Consider the following 21,496-nt stretch of genomic DNA (forward strand, 5'->3'; position numbering starts at 1 on the left):
TTCAATATGATAGTACCCAGTGTGTCTCGATTAATTTCACACTTTCTCTGTTATGAATCACTCCCTTTTTACTGACATACCTATAATCTAGCATGTAGCCTTGCAATGTCAATAGACAAACACTGGTGGTAGAATCAGATGTACTAAATAGCTCAGTTACAATAATAATAGCATTGTCAAAAGGTCAGCTTATCATGTTTCTGCTCTGGTCAGTTCTAAGCAATGTTACTATGAAATGGAAATAGTGACAGGAGCTCAGCCACTAAGCTGTTAACCACACAAACTCAAAGAATAGGGCTGCCAATTACTGAAGCACAAATGAGCAACCCTCATTATCAAGTTCTAAACTGCCACTGGATGGAGATCTGTTCATCAACGCTTCATTGACTGGGTGTCAATGACATCAGACACATGCCAAGCATTGGTTAAAGTGGCAAAGTATGCCAACACCGGAATACGGAAAAATAAATCACTCTATCCAAAGCCATAATGTAAACTGTAAAGTCTGATTGTGGAGCAAACAAAAAGGTTTGAAATCTGTTTATGAACATTATATAAATTATATATGAAAAATGCAACAGTTGGGAAAAAGCCATTTGTTGTTTCAGCATGATGCAGCTGCAGTAACTATAGTGAGGTTCATGAAGAAATGGATTGCCAAATCTGATAAAGAAGAACTTAACTGACCTGCACTGTCACAGATTCCATACTTCAACCCCAAAATCTTTGGGAGGAACCAGAATGAATTTGTCCTTTTAGACCAACATCTGCAGTTGACCTTCATAGCGTTTTAAAATTGAATAGAAACATATGCTTGCAGCCATGTTCCAAAACATATTCAAAAGCATTTCATGAGAAGTGGAGGTATTTGGAATGAAGTGCACTTCCTTTCAGCGTAACGCTGTAATTCAGCTACAGATAGATTACACTAACAACCGTTAATGGTGTTTTGTATCTTTTAACTGTGTTTACAACTTAAACTGTTTTCACAGGCAAAACAAATCAAAGATAAATCCAGACCTTAATCATCCCAGTTGGATGCTCAGGATGGTATGTGTTTGCTTGTTCATGCTTTTCAAAAGTGTTGGGAATTAGCCGTAATCCTGGGTGCTCCACCTGCCATCTGTGCTGGGTTTTGCACCTCCAATTTCAGTCAAAGCAGCTTGAAGCACTTTGCTAATATTGCTCCAGTGTTTATACGGTGTGTATTTTTTTACAAAAAACATGGTCAAGACTGCTCATTCACTATACACATCACTCTTTAATCTGAGTAATTGCAGCTACTTAAGGCCTGTGGCAGTGTGACATCTTTGAATGGAAAGTAAAAAGCCTGAAATCACACCATGGAGCAAAATTACTCTATTACTTTTCTATTAAATGAGCTGCAGTGACACATCAACTCATTAAGAGATGCCAGGCTCATAATCTAACTGAGTTGGACAAAAAAACGACTTCTTGTTGGTATTATCAGAGTTGAAGAAAGTCATAGTCATAAAGCTATAGAGTAACGTATCTAACATTCTTCAAAAAACCCTCTTAGAAATATAAAAGTAAAAACTGAAAAACGTTAAAGTTAAAACATTTATGAGCAAAGAAGTACAAAAATTCATTTCATTTTTCAAAAACTAAATATTTAATCTGATTGCTTTTGAACTGGATTTTTTCCTACATGAGGTTAAATCATAAACTGATGCAATATACATAAGCATTTCAGAGTTTAGAAAAAAAGTATCTGTTCAGAAAGGACTTTGTGTTATTGTCAAGAGTGTTTACTTCCCGTAATCTTCACAAGTATCATGTTAAATTATAAATAATTCATTCATTCATTATCTGTAAGCGCTTATCAAGTTCAGGGTCACGATGGGTCCAGAGCCTACCTGGAATCATTGGGCACAAGACAGGAATACACCCTGGAGGGGGCACCAGTCCTTCACAGGGTAACACACTCACATATATGGACACTGTTGAGTCTACCTACCAATTTTTGGATCAGGGCAGAAATCAGAGCACCTGAAAAAAACCCACGCAGACACAGGGAGAACACACCAAACTCCTCACAGACAGTCATTCAGAGGAAACCCACGCAGACACAGGGAGAACACACCACACTCCTCACAGACAGTCACCCAGAGGAAACCCACGCAGACACAGGGAGAACACACCACACTCCTCACAGACAGTCACCCGGAGGAAACCCACGCAGACACAGGGAGAACACACCACACTCCTCACAGACAGTCACCTGGAGCAGGACTTGAATCAACAATCTCCAGGTCCCTGGAGCTGTGTGACTGCGACACTGCCTGCTGCGCCACCATGCCACCCCCACAAGGAACTTGTTTCCTATTGGAGTTAAAGATCTACTTGGTCCCTGATTGGATATTAAATTATCAACTATTGACCTGTTATAAAATTTCTGAATTAATTTTGTTCTGTCTGTTGTAACATAACAGGTATTGAGGCAAAATCTAAATGCTAGCTGGTTCGTAAAAATAATAAATATGAACAGAATGAAAGTAACAAAACAAAATGCAATACCTAGAACCCGTTCTGAAGAAAAAAAAAACGTAACACACTTATGAATAAAGCAAGAGAAGAAACACAATTCATGAAAAGGAGAAATGCAAACAAACAAGTGTATAAGCAACAATGAAACATCTTGGAGATATGGGAGAGGCAGGGCTACACATGGTCATGAAGAAGGGGCAGAACTAGGGGGAGACAAGAATCAAACCAATAAAAGCATGTTACTTATTTTCTTCCTTTGCTGCTTCTGTTTCTTGACTTCGGTTCTTTCCTAGATACATTTTATTAAAGAAACTTCATTTTCCAGTGTTTGTGACTTCACTGCATCAACACTAACAAAAACAGCTGCAGTTTAAAATAAGTGCGTATTCTAATCACTATGTTTGTGCAAATAGTCTCTGTTGATATAATACTGACAAGTCATTTTTGAGAAAATAATACATTTATATTGCTGGCGTGCAGACACTTTGAAAATAATGTTGCGAGGGACTCAGTTAAATGAAGCACAAAAAATGCTATTGGATTATTCCTGGAGATCAAAGCAGAAAGAAATGTTTTTACACCTGCCTAGACCATTTCTGTGCACATGATTCTAATCATGTGCACTCAAACTCTCCTCTGGCAAATTAGGTCAAGTCCTGTGTGGATGTATTTGTGTAAAGAAAACAAAACGCTGGAGTACAAATACTCAGTTAAGAGTAATGTTGTATTATAATTGGATATAATGGGTTTTTTTTCACATTATGTTTTATTCTGTAGTGTAGCATTATGACCCTTGTCCTTATTTGCAGAATTATTTTGTATAATTTTGTTTTAGCCCATCAGTGTTCTTTCAGCACATTAAATATATCATGCAAAAACATCTTGTGTACATTGGGAGGTGCATCACTGTAATAAACAAATCTTGTCTGCTAGCTTAGCCTCAGACTCTTGTCCATTTAGAGAATGCACGTGTGCAAAATCACTGCTTAGAATTGTTCTGAATACAGTGCTGCCCTCAAGGCAGAATGAATGTAAGAGATATTCGAATCCCAACCCATACGCCAGTAAAGGTCTGCCTACTGCCTAGACCCTCACGTTTGGCAAGATCTGACTGCCAGAAGTGTCTTTGGAAGTGGTAGGTATCCAGTATAATTCTTGTTTTTGTTATAACTTTTGTTTCACAATTTGCTTGAAGCATCGCAAAATCACGGTATTTCGTTTTGTTTGAATGAAGGATATTGTATCTTGATGCCTCTGAGGTAACTGCAGAATGTTGCTTGCTCTGCTGCTTCTAAAGGCAGATTCTAAAGAAGTACATTCCTTCACACTTGAGTTATGACTGCTGCCTCACAGGAGGCTTCAGAATATTATACAATAAAGTTCTGCTGCCTCTGAGGCAGGTACTAAAGAAGTACGTTTTACACACTTCATTTATGATTGCTGCCTCTGAAGAAGCTGCAGAATGATATATGCTAATGTTCTGCTTTATTTGAAAATCTGCACCCAATGAGTGCTAAACAATCACGTACATCTCTGCCTGTTGGCTAGTAACCAATATATTCCTTCATTCTCGAAGGCAGTGCTGCCTTCAGAACTATTCTGAAAAATGATTTGGCACACAAGCATGGAGCACACAACAAAACAAAGAGCAACATAGATGATAATAATATTGTGCTAGGAGATATTAGGATAAAATAAAATATCAGTTCCAATGTTAAAATAAAAAAAATTAAATCAACCAAAAATGAAGCTGGCTGTAATCTTTTTTAAATATTCCATCCTTTTTCACCAGCTTTTAACATTTCTTTTCTAATACCCATTAAAATATAGGGGGGAAACAAACATTTAAATCCATACGTGCAAATGACAGTGCCAAAGCCATGTAAGGTGAAACTGAAATGTGTACAAGAGTTATTAGGGTTGATTCCACTACAAGCATCAGGAAAATCCTCATTCCTGAACAAAATTAATGTGGAACTGGAATTTCGGATAAAGGCACCACAATGTAGCTTTGTTTTGGTCTTACTTTGGCATTGACCTTTGGATGATCCTTTGTTCTGAGTGAAGAGGCACATATCAATGATACTGAAAATTGGGATCATCTGAATGAAGCAGGTCAAGCAGAGCCCCTCTAAAGGGATGCTGGGTTCATGTCCAAAGGAAAGAAAACGTACCTAATATTTGATACACCTCAGATCCTGCTCAGTATATGATTGGAAAAGGCTGGTTAGTTTCATTTTTAAAGACTGTTTGAAAACATGTTCCAGTGCAGTTTGGTGGCTTCCCTATTCTTCCCTATAACTTTTAATTGCCAGGTTTGTGGGTGTCTTCGAGTAGAGTAACTGCCGTTCTGTGCTAAACTCTGGCCCTTTATGAGTGGAATTATGTTCTCCTGTTTTAAAATTGCTTATGTATTCTTAGTGTAATGGTCACTTAAACTAATGTGCTTCCACTTGGAAAGTGATCTGAAGATGACTGCAGCATATAGTCATTCTTTCTTGTTTCACATGCTTTCATGTTTCCTTTGTCTGCTATGGTCCACATGGCTCTGTTTTTGTTTTGTTTCAGTCTCCGCCCTTGTCTCCACCTTAACTCCGCCCTCTCATTAGTGTGCCCACCTGTTGGATTGAGGTGTTCGTTGAGGTTGTTGAGAATGAATTAGACAGAGTCACGCATGTGTGAAGAGAGTAAGTGTGGGTCTTGTGGGTAGATGTTTGTCTTGTGTGTGTGCGCATGTCTACTTCAGTTCAAGGTTGTTTCTTTTGTTCTATTCAGTTTAGTCCATGTTTACCTTCATTGGTTGTTGTTTATTACTGTTTGTATTAAATAAATCTATTCCTTGTGTTTACGTCCGCCTCTTCGTCTCCCTCCAGTTGTGACACATGCAAGCTTGATCTTGTCCAGCAATTTTTTTTTTTTTCAGAATAATACCATTCATTAGCAGAGACCAAACCACAATTCTGATCTTCTGGTCCTTGCCTTAAAACCCCTCTTAATTCAACAGATTTTGAAAGTGATATGATCCCAGCGTGTCCCCTTTTTCATCCTTTTCCTTGTCTTGTATTTTGCCGAGATTTACTTGAATTCATATATTTAATGTGTCAGCCCTTATTCCCTTTTCATACAAGATACCTGCTCTTAAGATGCAACCTTTTATCCCTCCAATGCCCCTGAAATCCGCCCCTAGGCCGCATCCTTTAACTAGAGCCCGCTTCATGCTGACTTTGGCAGACGCAGCACATTTCTGCAGCAAGAGAGGAAATGAAGCCAAAGAAGCTACTTTACCTCTCATTTTGGCTGAAGCTTAAAGGATATTTGAGCTGCATTAAAGAGTCTCTTACACCCACCATATTCTGAGATTTAAAGTAAGTATTGCATCATGCTGCTTCGCTAACTATCTTTTCACAGTGAAAGTGGGAAAGCTAGAAAACTGAAACAAAGGACTGGCTATCATTGTAAGGATAATGGCTTCATGTTAAATGAATGCTTACCGCTTATTCCTGTGAAGGGAATGTCAAGGTTTGTCATTGTTATTTTGCTCTCTTCATGATAATTGCCCTTTTCCCTTTGGCAGATTAACATGACTAGCTAAACGATAATGTCTTTAATCCATTTGGAGCCAGATATAATGTCAGCGGGCATTTTATGCATCATGATAATCTAGAAACACATATTTGATATGTGAACCAGTGGTGCAGATTTGTTCTGACAAGTTGGGAAAGGGTCAACTTCAGGAGGCTTAATCCCACATCACACAGCAATTCAAATGTAAATCAGTGTAACCGTTTTCTTCTTATTTTTCTTTCTGTATTCCTTCTGTATTAAGTATATTAGTTTCATTCATTACTTTATTCTGTGGTGCTGAAATTCACTGAACCTGTATCTTTGTCTCATCTACATGTGATATTCTACAAAAATACTTGCGTTATTTATAGAGGTCACCAGATTTATGAGAATGGACTATAGATTTAAAGCAATCTGTGATTACAGTTGCATTAAATTGAATTTATAAAGTCAGAGTGTATCCGCACTTTATTTAATGTTATACTGTTGCTGTGCGAAGAAAAGCTTCTCACTTCTTGGGAATTTTAGTTTACTACATTATATGAACACAGCAGCTGTTCTTCACATTGTGTTAAACTTCATGATGAACAAAACAGAAATGCTTCAAAATTACTTTTATACAAATATTCATTGACTTCCATTGAAAGTTAAGAAGTGTTTTTCCTTCTCCTATAAAGTTACTATGATAAGTAACTTTAAATTTGATGTGCAAGAATCAAACATCTAAATCTTTAGAGAAAACAGTAGACACTAATGCCGATTTTGATAAACCCACATAACTGATTTTAATTTAATAAATGACCTCCGCAGTTTTACTACAAATATTTGAAAACATCTGTCAGCAGTGTATATATATATATATATATAAGGCAACAAAATGGTTCAAGGACACACTTCTATTTTACCCAACATGGCTGCCAGCATGGGACAAGTTTGGAGGAATTCCCAACTAAAATGCATTTGAGTTGAAAGCAGAATAAACTTTACTACCTCACTGGTATCTTTCACCAGTAATAGATTTATTTTTAGACCATGGCATGGGAGATGTCAAATAATGCGTGCAGGCAGATGGTCTTACTGAAGATGATTGCAACTCATATTCTGAGTTCAAATGCAGGTTTTCTAGTGCTGTAGATATGCTGAATATGTTTTCTGTCAGACAAACACTCTGCATGCATTAGCATAATGATAATAAGAGAAAGGCACATTCCTAATACAACACACCAATACCACATTTATTATAAGATGGACAAACTGGAATGTGGTAGTCAGGTTTTAGTTTTCTGTTAGCAGTATCCCCTATGTCACACAAGTTCAGAATTAATTAGAAACCATCCACTGTAAGAATTGAAGCACCAACTGTAAGAATTGCAGTCCCAGACAACTCTGTGGTAAAAAGGTGATGGTATCACTGAGGCTGAATATAACACCACGTGGCTGGCTTTAATACGTTTAAGTAAATATTGCCGTATGCGTCTTGATGTCAGTCTAATTTAACATCCTATAAGGAGTGCAGTTATTTCTAGACAACGTGACCTGGATTCTACATTTTTAATACAATTTGATAGTGGATTACTAAAATTACTTCATCCTTACCCACGTAACTTGGCCCCTAATACACTGGAGGTCTCGTGGAATAATTGTTCCCATTGGGTGTGACCAAGTTCATGCAGAGACAGCCTAAAGGACAGAGTGAACAGAGTGCTGCAACACCTGTGAGAAACTGATTCGTTGGCCAGGATCGAGTCATAGAGAATTGACAGAATGATGGAACTTCATTTTAGCAGTTTCAGCTAAACTGATAAGTTCAATAACAGCAAGGTGGTTAAACCCTCACAAGAGATTAGCAAGGGTGCTGGGTATCCAGTGCTGTAAGATATAGTGCATTGCTTTGCAGAATGTTGGCGTTCCATTTAACTGTGGGATTTCTAGTCATAAGACCTGTACTTTTAATCACTAAAGTCACATAATCTGCTCCGACACTTTGAGGCTGATGCATGCTGGAGCGCAGTGGTCAGGGCTGAAGTGAGCTGCCAGGTTCCCATCGAGTAATTTTCAAATGAAATATAGAGTAATGGAATAATGCAAGCTGAGATAACGCACACAGAATGTGAAATGTCACATCACCTTAGCTGTGATAACCGGCATTTGTCCTTTGAGGATCACTAATGGTCCAGCAGATGTACTTCAAAGCCCCGCCACATTTCAGATGGGATTAGGAGACAGGGTCACGAGAGCCACGTCTGCATCGGACACATTCATATGGGTGTGAATCCATGATCACGGCTGCTTTCAAAGTCTCTAACAGGAGCATGGAGTCACATAATTTTAGTTTAAATGTGCTCAGCCTTTAATTTAGTTAAAACACCTGGCATGTTATAAGATTCACAGTATGCTTTTACAAGCTTAATCCACTTTCTGATGGCAATTTTCTTATGAAATGGCAATGATCAGGTGTGGGTTTAAAGCAATAATCCAAAATACACCATGTATCACAGTGTTTTCATTACAGGTAAGAGACGCTGTGTGACAAAGTAGAACAAAGAGCCTCAACATACAACATGATAAAATACAAAAATGTTTAAAATAGTAGCAAGCCTTCAGTGAAAATGAGATGAACATGCCAAGCCATATTTTGTAGCAAACCAACAATGTATGCTGTGTACACGGAAGGAAAAGAAAAGTATGAATAAAATTTTCCAACAAATCATAGAGCATTGTTCCTAAGAGGGCCATTAGACTGTGTCTGCTGTTTTTATAGCTTGCCTCTCCTTCTCCCAATAGGTTTCTTACTGTATTTAGTATTCTCCTGGTGTTAGTGAGTAGTCTCTGTCCTAAGACTTGACTGAAACCAAATAACCAATGTATAATCATAAATCATTTACCAGCAAACATGGCATATGCAAGCAGAGCATTTTGGAAGATGCAGAAGCCCCACAATGTGTTCAGATCCAGATGAATTTTATTTAAATGTGGTTATACAAGTAAGTCGATCCTCATTATAGGATAAGACACTTGCACAGATGTAAAGGTGAGAATTCGTAAATGAGAAACATACCTGTCATCGCCTTAGAATGGCAATAAAGCATTGTAATATGCAATAATGAGCACAGACGTTGAGAAATATCTCAGGGTGTTTATATAAGCATCTTTAGATGTTTCAACACTTGCTGTGAATATGGCTTGCAGGTATGTGCAAAATAGCACTGTCTTTAAGTCTGTATTAATGATATATTACAGAACATTTTAATGGCAGGTTTGCATCCCCAAAAAAGTGAATGGCTTCAGTTAAAGCTTAAGATTCCTTTGTATCTGTTCAGCTACTTCTGAAACTTTTAGAGCCCTAAGCAATCAATTATCATCCATTATTTTGTACAAAAAAATATTAAAATGTCTTAAAAGCATTAAGTAAACAGAATATATTTTTTGTTGTTGTTTATAAGGATCATTTAACAGAAGTAGTAAAAAAATTCCACTTGCAGAAATTGTAAGGGGTAATATTTACATGTTTTTTGTAAAGCAATTTCAATACTTATCCACATAACGGATCTATTGTAAAGACACAGCAGGTGATTTGTCTAAAATTATTGACAAACCCCCTCACTCTTTATAAGCTAGAGAAATGTACAATGTTTTCACTGCTAAACAAATAAAGAAAAGGTAGACAGAGTTAGAAAACATTTTCAACATAAAGAGGCTGAATTTAGCCATAGGGCAAAACAAAGTAATTATCAATGTACCTCCAAAAATGGACTGTTTTCCTACTAGACAGGTACTTAACTGATTGGTGTATGGGGGAGGTGTTATTTTCTGAATTATGTAGTTTTTATGTGTTTAGGAAGATTGTTTTAGGAGCAGGGTTGAAGGTAGGTGTGGGGCTATTTAATTTTATTGATTAATTTTTCAAAAACTAGCTTATTCGCTCTTTCCAATAAGTATTCCAGCTTTTTTGTGTTTTGCTGTGTTTTGGGTGCATTGGATTTGTATTGTGTGCCCTGATTTCTGAAATTACTGAAAAACCATATATATTTATTGGCTATTTAAAAAAATAATAATCTCTTGACTGAATTAACATTTCAGCATCAGTTCTTCTTCCTTGAGTTTATCAATATTCATTCATTCACAGTCTGTAACCACTTATCCAGTTCAGCCTGGGTCTGGAGCCTACACAGAATCACTGGGCACAAAGCAGGAACACACCCTGAACGAGGCCCAAATCTATCACAAGGCAACTCATACACGTTCACTCACACTCAAAATACAACCTATTATAAATGAGTGGGTAAGGTGAGTGTAATTACAACACTGACTTTCAACTTGTGAGACACTTCATGGTTCAGGGCCCTTAAATAGCTGTTAATTCCGCTTATGCAGCAGCAGGATGAGGGAGCATTTACTTTTGCTGCCCTGCAGTTACAGGGACATAGGGTCCTGGGTTCAGTAACTGTGAGGTGGTGGGTTCTCCCTATGTCTGCATGGGTTTTCTCCCACACACCAAAAACATGTGTTGTTATTTGGATTCGCTATGCAAAATTGTCGAGTTTGTGAGTATTTGATACCTTGCAATAGACTGGCACCCAGTCCAGGGTGTTTTCCTGCCTTGTGCCCAGTAGATCCAAGAAGGCTCTTGACCCACTGCGAAGACAATTCACCATAAACCACATTTTTTCGTCTCACTTGCTAACACTCTTTTCCTCTCTCTCCTGAGCTTTCAAGCAAGTCCTACTGTTTTATCTCTAGACACATTGTTAGTGAGTGCAAACACTTCTGTGCACTCAGGCGTCTTTGATACAGTTGTGTGTGTGTGTGTGTGCGCACACCAGATTAATCAGGGTAGAGATGCATCATTCACAAGCCTGGGTGTAATTCAGCCAGCAATTTATCAGCTCAGATCAATTCTGAAATCTTATCTCTTAAAAGAGGAAGAGATAGCATTTGAGTTATAACCTAATTAAAAGGCTGATGGTATTTGTCATCGTACGCAGTCAGCAGAGTGTGGAGGGGAGAAATGTCATTGAGACGGACAAAGCAGGGGCTGGTGGAGGTTCTGTCACATGTCTGGGTGGCATCATCAATGGAGAAACCAAGCTCCACGTTAAACCATATTCACAGCGTCTGTAATTGGAAAATATTTTGATGTGCATATGTACAGAAGCAGGCAGATATGATCTGAGCCTCCATACAGCAACATTCAATTTCATTTAAAAGGTTATAAGTATTATGTCAAAGAAACTTTCCATTGCATATCATCAGCGTAAACTCTGAAGATCTGCATGGTCTATTTAAAACTCAGAAAGACTAGTGCCTGCTAAGTGCTTACAATCCTGTAATTAAAGAATATAGAAAACGGTTTTTCTTAAAACTTTATTTTATGGTAACTTTAACTTCAAAATGTATTTTATTTTTTAAACCAAAATGTCTGTTTCTTTCAAATGGCCCCAGCATGGCCATTGCTTGCACTCTTACAATAATCTCAGTGTAAAAGTTTGGCGGTTAACCCTTGTGTAGTTGGATGTATATAATATAATGGTTTTTGAGATTTCAGGAAGATTTTCAGGAAGTTTAGAATAGGTTCTTTTTTAACTTATTTTCTTTGGAACCTTTTAGCTTTACAACAAGAAATGGAAAACAGCAGCAATTGCGCACACACACACACACACACACACACACACACACACACACATTATATATATATATATATATATGTGTGTGTGTGTCATGTATAGCCCTGTCTAGTGTGTTCCTGCTGTCTGTCCCATTGTTTCCTCTGGTTGTCATGTGTGTGTATAAGCACATGGCTCTTTGTTTTGTTTCTATCTTCCTTGTCTCCACATATGCTCCTCCCTCTTGTGCCTCCTTTGTGTTCCTGCCCCCTTGTTATCTGTCCCAGGTGTTTCTTGTTTGCATTGTCTTTTTATAGTCCAGGTCAGCGGTCCATGTTTGTGGGTCATTGTGGTTTTGCTAAGTTCTGGTTCTATGTTTATGTATTGTGTTTAGCCTCTCTGTTTTGTTTATCCTCTCTGTTAAGTGTTTAGCCAGCTCTGTTTAGTTCTTGTTTCTCTAGTTTCTTTGTGTTCTGCTCTGTTTAAACATCTTGTTTAGCCATTAGCCCCTTTGTCTAGTTCGCTAGCCCCATTGTTTAGTTCCCTTGTTGTGTTCATTAAAGTCTCTCGCAATTACCTCTGTTCCCATTTATACCCTGACACTCCCCTACACCCCACTATGTGGCAGTATGTCTGGTTAAATCTCAGAAATGAAGGCTCAGTTTTAATAATAACATATTAAGATTAACATTGCACAAGTCTCGTCCCATAGTGAATATGACAGACAGCGCATTATCACCAATTAAAATTCAGGTCTCTGGTTAACTTAGTGTTTTTCAATTCTTCTGCCCCCAATGCGTTAAAATTTTAGCAGGGTGTCTTTTTTTTTTTTTACGGAGGGACTTTGTCATGTTGAGTGACTTGGAGCAGACATTTTCCCTCCAGGCCTACAGACTGATTCCACCCTCTGTGTCACTCTCATATCAGCTTTGGGTTGCTCTGACAGCAGGCCTACTTCGTCAGCCTAATCTCTCTCTTCCATCTGCACCAGGTTGTCTCTAAAAACGTCTCGGTGAAAGAAAAGCTGGGGGAGTCCTCAGAGCTGAATTTCTTCCAGCAAATCAAATTCTGTAGCATTGAAAATAAAATTCACAGTTTGCAGGCCATTCAGTCATAAACATATTCTGGAGGAAAACATACAAGGCATCATTTACATTTTACAAAACCGGTATTACTCCATTCCAAAAGTCACATACTACACTGGCTGTGAAACTGGCGCTTTAAGCTGAATTACAGCGAATAATTGGTAGTAGGCCCTGTCCACCATGTGCAGATCAGTACCAAGAAAATCTCATATTTTCTAGTATGGAAAAGTTTGTTTGAACTGCCAGACAACATGGCTTTGATCGATACAAAACACAAGAGCATCCCTAACAAAACCCAGTTAATTCAGCACTTGCCATGCCTGTGCGAGGTCTACCAGTGAGCAGTGAAAAAAGTCCTATTAAGATGCCAGTGTTTGTTTTCGGCAAGGAAGCATGACCAGTAACTCTCATGCTTCCATGAACCTCTGTGTGCTGCAGGCTTGGATTATTGGCTCTAACAAAGTGCAGTTAGGCTTCAGTTCAATTGCTAGAATTTGTAATGCACAGTAGGACTCTTATTTGTTCCTTTGGCCTTTATGTTTGCTTATAAATTGCCATTGTCATGAATGGGCTGCAATCACCAGACTAACTCCAAGAGGAAATTGACCTTTGTTTTTCTCTTTTCCTTCAGCTTGTTTATGTTTCCTTCATAATATACATATGATGGGGCCCAAACCATCTGTGATTTTGAAATGTCTTTGGACATAAATATTATGAAGAATAAACCAAAACAAAAGCTGGATCACCACCTTAACATGGTGGAGGGGTTTGCGTGCCTGTGTGAGCCTAGGAGCTATGTTGTCTGGGGCAATAGCCCCTGGTAGGGTCTCCCAAGGCAAATTCGTCCTAGGTGATGGGCCAGAAAAAGAGCGATCCATAAAGACCCAGATGAAGAGAGTAACAAAAGAGACATGGATTCCCTTGCCCGCAGTAGGGTCACTGGGGCCCCACCCTGGAGCCAGGCCTGGCAAGGGGCTCAGCCTGAAGGATTAACATGGGTCCACTCTCCCATGGGCCCACCACCTGTGGGAGAGGTAGTAATGCGGGTCTGGTGCATCGTGGATTGGATAGCAGCCGAGGGTGGGGGCCTTGACATTCTGATCTTCGGTTACTGAAACCGGCTCTTGGAACATGGAACGTAACCTCTCTGGGGGGAAAAGAGCCTGAGCTGGTGCGCGAAGTTGGGTTCACCTCGACACACAGTATGGGCTCTGGAATGTCCTTGAGAGGGGCTGGATGCTCTTTCACTCTGGAGAGGCATAATGCAGGAGTGGGCTTGCTCATAGCCCCCTGGTTTAGTGCCTGTATGTTGGGGTTTACCCCACTGGAGGAGAGGGTAATTTCCCAGAGCCTTCGGGTTGGGGAAAGGGCTCTGATGGTTGTTTGTGCTTATGCACCGAACAGCAGTTTAGAGTACCAGGCCTTCTTGGGGACCCTAGAGGGTGTGCTGGAGAGTACGTAGGTAATGACAGTGAGACCTGGAGGGGTGTGACTGGGAGGAACGGCCCCCCTGATCTGAACCCGAGTGGTGTTCAGTTATTGGATTTCTGTGCCCGTCACAGTTTATCCATTACGAACACCATGTTCGAGCATAAGGGTGTCCACAAGTACACCTGGCATCAGGATACCCTAGGCCGCATTTCGATGATCAACTTTATAGTCTTATTATCGGACCTGCGGCCATATGTTCTGGACCCTCAGGTGAAGAGAGGTGCTGAGCTGTTACCTGATCACCACCTTGTGGTAAGTTCGATCAGATGACGGGGAGGATGCCGGACAGACCTGGCAGGCCTAAACACGTGTTGAGGGTTTGCTGGGAACATTTGGCAGAGGAACCTGTCAGAAAGATCTTCAACTCCCACATCCGGCAGAACTTCGACTGCATCCCGGGGGTGGCCGGTGACATTGAGTCCGAATGGGCCATGTTCTGGACCTCCATTGTTGAGGCGGCTGAACGGAGCTGTGGCTGCAAGGTTGTTGGTGTCTGTCAGGGTGGCAATCCCCACACTCAGTGGTGGATACCCCAGGTGGGGGAGGCTGTCATGCTGAAGAAAGAGTCCTATTGAGCCTGGTTGGCCTGGGGGACACCGGAGGCAGCTGACAGGTACCGAAGAGTCAAGCGACTCACGGATTCAGCTATCGCTGAGGTAAAAACTCGGGTGTGGGAGGAGTTTGGTGAGGACATGGAAAACGCCTTTTGGTCGGCTCCGAGAAGATTCTGGCAAACCATCAGGCGACTCAGGAGGGGAAAGCGGTTTTCCACCAACACTGTATATGGTGGGGGTGGGGAGTTGTTGTTGTTGACCTCGACTGGGGACGTCATTAGGGGTGGAAGGAATACTTCGAGGATCTTCTCAATCCCACCAGCTCATCTTCCACAGAGGAAGTAGAGTTTAGGAACCCGGGGGGGGGGGGGGGGGGGGCTCGTCTTTCACTGAAGCTGAGGTGGCCGAGGTGATAGGAAAACTCCTTGGCGGTAGGTTCCCGGGGGTGGATGAACTTAGCCCCGGGTTCCTCAAGGCTCTGGATGTTGTGGGGCTGTCCTGGCTGACACGTCTTTGCAACATCGCGTGGACATCAGGGGAAGTGCCTCTGGACTGGCAGACTGGGGTAGTGGGGGATCGGAGGCTGTGTTCCAACTATAGGGGGATCACACTCCTCAGCCTCCCCGGTAAGGTCTATGCGGGAGTACTGGAGAAGAGAGTCAGACAGATAGTTGAACCTCGGATCCAGGAGGAACAATGCGGATTCCGCCCCGGGAATGGAACACAGGACCAGCTCTTTACCTTTGCTAGGATCCTGGAGGGTGCGTGGGAGTTTGCTCAACATGTGTTTTGTGGATCTGGAGAAGGCATTCGACCGTGTCCCACGGAGTATTCTGTGGGGGGTGCTCGGGGAGTATGGGGTAATGGGCTCTTGGGGAGTATGGGGTAATGGGCTGCGAGCCATCCAGTCCTTGTATAAACAGAGCAGGAGTCTGGTTCATATGCCTGGCATTCTGGACCCTGTGCATTATTTTAATTTTTTTTTAACAGTATGTTAAACCTAGCAAATATAGATGCCATTCACTAACAGCATTGGCATTCCGCCCACGTGGATCATGCACTTCGCATTGAGCACCAAAAAATCAGGCTCGTGAAAAATCATCATATTAATCATAATAAAGACATTCATTCATTATCTCTAACTGCTTATCCAGTTCAGGGTCATGGTGGGACCGGAGTCTACACGGAATCATTGAGCACAAGACAGAAACACGTGTTTTTATTGGACTGTGGGAGGAAACCGGAGCACCCACAGGAACATGGAAAGGAAACCCACGCGGACATGGGGAGAACACACCAAACTTCTCACAGTCAGTCACCCAGAGAAGGAATCGAACCCACAACCTCCAGGCCCCTGGAGCTGTGTGACTGCAACACTCACCTGCTGCACCACCGTGCCGCCCATAGCAGAATATTTGCTTGAGAAAAAGACTAATCTCCTGTGCTGCCCTCTCGCCAGTCTCCCTGTGGTGCCTCCCTCCCCCACCTCCCAGTGGTCTGTTGCCTCAATCTCAAGTTTGGCAGACACCTGTGTTTGGACATGGCCTCGAAAAGACATCAAGTTTTGTGGGCGGAAAAGAGAAAAAAGTACAGACAACGAGATGATGCTGGTGTTTTACTTGCAGGTAGGACAATGCTTTAAAAAACAATAGTTAATTTAGCTCCTACTAGCCATGTTCACACTTAGGTGTTATGTTGCAAGTAATTGATGCTGGCTAGCTAGTTATTTTACATTGTGGATATTGATTAGTGAATGCATTTCACTGTCACTCAGCTTCAGTTAGCAATCAGTGCATAAAACTATCCTTGCCCAGATTGCTAGCTAGCTATGCTACTTCTGACCAAGCTAAACTTAGGGCTTGATATTTCTTTTAGAGTCATTGCACAGATTTTTTAAATAATAGTGGTGTTATTTATTTATTATTTTACATTATTTTATTTATTTATTTTAGTGTTTGATGCTATTGTTATTGCAAAATTAGTTTAGTGTTTTATTAAGATTTTAATTTTTCCTCTTATTTATTTACAACAGTTTTTTGAAAACATTAATATTCAGAAGTTATTTTTGAAAAAAAATTTGTAAACAAACGGACAATACTGAATTATTGTTCATTTCCAGTGGGGGGTGGGCACCACAAAGCATTTGTGCTTAGGGCACCCAAATATCTGTGCACTAAAGTATCAGAAGAATTTTTTTTATTATACCACAGTTCCAACTTTGCAATATGATTGGCTGAGAGACATTCCAGGGGTGCCATTATTACACAGAGCCATAATCAAATATACTCACCTTTTAACTTAAACAAACTTAACTTGGCGTCTGAACCCGCTGTAAACAATGACTAAGCCATGCCACTTTTTTTACTCGATCCATTTATCTCTGGCTCTGGCTCTTTTCTGATTTAGACTGAGAGCAGCTCTGAATAATTCAGTATTGGTTCCCATCAAAACTAGTGCAAATGTGGACCGGCTCACTGGAGAACATCAAGGTTCAAAAATCCTCAATGGAACCAGTAAAAAAGACAGAGTTCTATAAAAATGGCAAAAAGAGCTGTGCAACAGAATGGAACTATTTTTACCTCATGGAAAGTTGATAAACAAATAGTTTTTTTCTGTATTCTTAATTTTAAAACCTAATAATTAATGGTGGTTATGAATGCTTGTCTAATTGTAATAACATGCTAGAGGTTTGTGCTATAATGTGTGTCCATGATATTGATATTGCCAATGATTTACTCATGTTTGGCTAAAACTGCAGCACATCACTGCCAATATTTTAGGTTATAGCACATACCCTTGTGCATAATTGCTCAAATATTTCATTTCATTAAATGCACAACATGGTAAGACAATTGATAGTGTCCCTGTCACACAGCCCCCAGATTCTGGGCTTGTTGGTTCAAACCTCATCTGTCTGTATGCTTTTCCACTAGGTACACAGGTTTTCTAGTACCAAAACATTAATTCATTGTCTTTATCCAGTTCATAGTCGCGGTGGGTCTGGAGCCTACCCAGAATCACCTGCAGTGCAAGGCAGGAACACACCCTAGAGGGGCGCCAGTCCTTTACAGGTGTCACATACTCACACCTACGGACACTTTTGAGTCACTAATCCACCGTGTGTTTTTGGACTGTGGGAGGAAACCGGAGCACTCGGAGGATACCCACGCGGACACAGGGAGAACACAACAAACTCCTCACAGACAGTCACCCAGAGGAAACCCAAGCGGACACAGAGAGAACACACCACACTCCTCACAGACAGTCACCCGGAGGAAACTCACACAGACACAGGGAGAACACACCACACTCCTCACAGACAGTCACCCAGAGGAAACCCAAGCGGACACAGAGAGAACACACCACACTCCTCACAGACAGTCACCCGGAGGAAACCCACGCAGACACAAGGAGAACACACCACACTCCTCACAGACAGTCACCTGGAGGAAACCCAAGCGGACACAGAGAGAACACAACAAACTCCTCACAGACAGTCACCCGGAGGAAACCCACACAGACACAGGGAGAACACACCACACTCCTCACAGACAGTCACACGGAGGAAACCCATGCAGACACAGGGAGAACACACCACACTCCGCACAGACAGTCACCCGGAGGAAACCCAAGCGGACACAGAGAGAACACAACAAACTCCTCACAGACAGTCACCCAGAGGAAATCCACGCAGACACAGGGAGAACACACCACACTCCTCACAGACAGTCATCCGGAGGAAACCCAAGCGGACACAGAGAGAATACAACAAACTCCGCACAGGCAGTCACTCGGAGCAACAACCTCCCTGGAGCTATGTTACTGTGACACTACCAGCTGTGCCACGTGCCACCCCAGTACCAAAACATACTAGTATGTATATGGATTGGCTATTCAAATTTTAGTGTGTGATATCCTGTGATTGACTGGCACCACATCCACAGTGTGTTCCTGCCACAGTGTGCTCACCTCAACCCTGAATAGAAAACTGCAACAGAATAAAGTGGTAAAAGTGGTTTTCTAAATTTCCCACTTTAAGGGATGACTGGGGTGGAAGTAGCAGATCTCTGAAATTGCAAATATTCCACTTTGAAAACTGCAGTCTATTGGCAACGTTTAATCTTTCAGCCCTGCTAGGATCACTTTTATATTTTTTGTGTTATTTACATATTGAGCATTTACAATCAATATGTTCCCCAAAATGGTATTATTCTCTTCTTGGGATTTACTGAAAAAATGCATTACTCATTTATAAACTTATTTTCAGGGTATATTTTGAGCTGTGTCAGTCTCACCATTATTTTCATGTTCCTGTCTGTCCTACTTACGTCAGTGTTTTTGCCCACTGACCTGAATAAACCACAAATCACCCTCACCAATTAAAATCACAAAAGTAGTTTTCTGCGTTTGTGGACTGATCACTGGAATGTTTATTGGGAAATTAACACCTGTTTATTGGAACAGACTTCATAAACACTTTTGTTTAGCTGTTACATGAGCCAGTGTGTATCCTTTAAGTAAATAATACAGAGAGAAGGTTGCTGCATCATGTTATTTGTTCCTGAGTCTGAGATGAGAGCGAATGTAAATTCTATCCTCTGCTGTTTAATAAACATGACCATAGTATTGCGTTTTTCTGCAGCTTCAGAGACCCAGTGAGTGGGAATGCAAGGCAATTAGGTAAAGACAAGCTCCCTCCACACACCTGAATGAGTGAATTAGACCCACATCATTTACGACTTCCCTCTCCAGCTTTTCAAGTTGGGTTTAATGAGGCGATTCATGCGCAATATTAAAAATGCATTTGTGTTAATGCATTAATGGCCAGGGAGTAGTGTCTCACTTAAAAGGGAAAAGTGAAAAAATGCTCTAGTTGTTTTTATGAAATACCTGCACGCATCCTCCCAATGGACTGTGGGGGTATTGCAGTGAGATTCATTTTACACTCTTGTGAATTGTGTGTTTGAGAAGCACTGCTGTTTTGGACCTCATCACTGAGTCCATAGGGAGCCCCCTCACTCTCTGCTCAACTGTGGCTACAGCACAGACACAGTCCCTTTCATTCACTACTCATTTCAGAACTCTCTTTCTCTCTCACTCACTCTCACCCTCTTTCTCCAACTTACTCTTTCATCTTTGGTTGGAAACCCATTGACTCCCTCCATTTATTGGAGATATCTCTTCATATGGCTGCATATGTACACTTAAATTGTTTACATAACACAGTGCAACCTATGTATAACTGACATGCCACCCAGCGGTGAACTTTGCAACAGTAGTTTTACAGGGCTATATTTTGTTTTTGATCTAATTCAGAGATTCACAGAAATGTTCCATCACCTATTTCAGGGGTGGCCTATAAGATACAAAGAGCTAGAAAAAAATAAAACATTACTTCTAGGAGCCATAAGCTGTATCTTTACACAAATATATCTTCAGACAACTGCCGATACTACAGCAATTGCATCTTCTTATGACAACCGTCTCCAAGAGCTTCAATTCAAGATACTTGAAGAGTCGACTCCTCTTCAGTATCTTTGTTTATTTTAATTTTTTCCCCTACTTCTCCCATTTTGAACAGATACACTGCTCAGTGGGACGACTTTTGAACCAGACTCTGACAATAACAATGGCATAAAAGGATGCCACAGGAACCTGAATAAAATGTTGCTGTGCTCCACTAAAATCACAGCAGTACAAAGTCAGTTTATCCAGGATTGCTGAGCAGAACTACAGAACTTGCCAAGCAAATGAACTAAAGGCACAATATTTAACTACCCATAATGCCCCATCGACTTCCCAAACGATCAAGACACTTAGGTTTTCTGTGAGAGTCAGTTTACTTCAGTTTATGCATGGAGTAGTGGACATTTGTAAATGCTGGAAAGAAATTCAGCCACACAACAAACAAGGTAATGATAGATCACGTTTTGTTATAGCCATTTTACTGTATAACCCACCACCAGTATTACAACACTATAGCTAACAGTCTGATATTGGCTACTCACAGAAATAGCGCTCATATAACTTTTCATGAGCAAATTCATTTTAAACACTGTTGCTTCTGCATCAGTTCTGGATAATGTCATATTAAATTAGTATCCGCAGAAGGTTACTAATATTTTACTCATATTTTCAGTGCACCACTTGTGTATGTGAGAGGAAGAAATGTGGTTGTAATTTTGGCAAATGGTGGTGCAGAATTGATTTTATTGTTAAAACTATTTAGTGTTTAATAGGCTTTTTACTAGATGCAAAACATGCATTTCCATTTTTGTGAATTTGTAGTTTACCACTTAATTTGATCACAGCAGCGGTCCTTTACATTGTGTGAACATTTCATGATGAATGGACCAATGGAAATGCTCCAGAATTACTTGGAATAGTCTTTTTACATTGATTTCCATTTTCTTCTCCTATAAGTCACTCTTTTGGAGATGTTTTTCTTTGGCTAGTGAAAATATTAGCCTCTCTAAAATTGATGCGCCCCCTCTAAACTTTACAATAGGTATTCTAGAAACACCCCTGGGTAATGTTCTATAGAAAGAGGATATAGAACAATGCCTACTTCACTCATAATGAAGGAATGACACAAAATATACTTCTACTTAGGGATGTCATTGTGAGACATTACAGCAGTACACTTTTTTAAACATTTTTTTTAACTACATTTCCATAAAAAGAGGTAATA

Source organism: Hoplias malabaricus, chromosome 17, assembly GCF_029633855.1.
Source record: "Hoplias malabaricus isolate fHopMal1 chromosome 17, fHopMal1.hap1, whole genome shotgun sequence".
In the NCBI taxonomy this organism is placed as follows: Eukaryota; Metazoa; Chordata; class Actinopteri; order Characiformes; family Erythrinidae; genus Hoplias; species Hoplias malabaricus.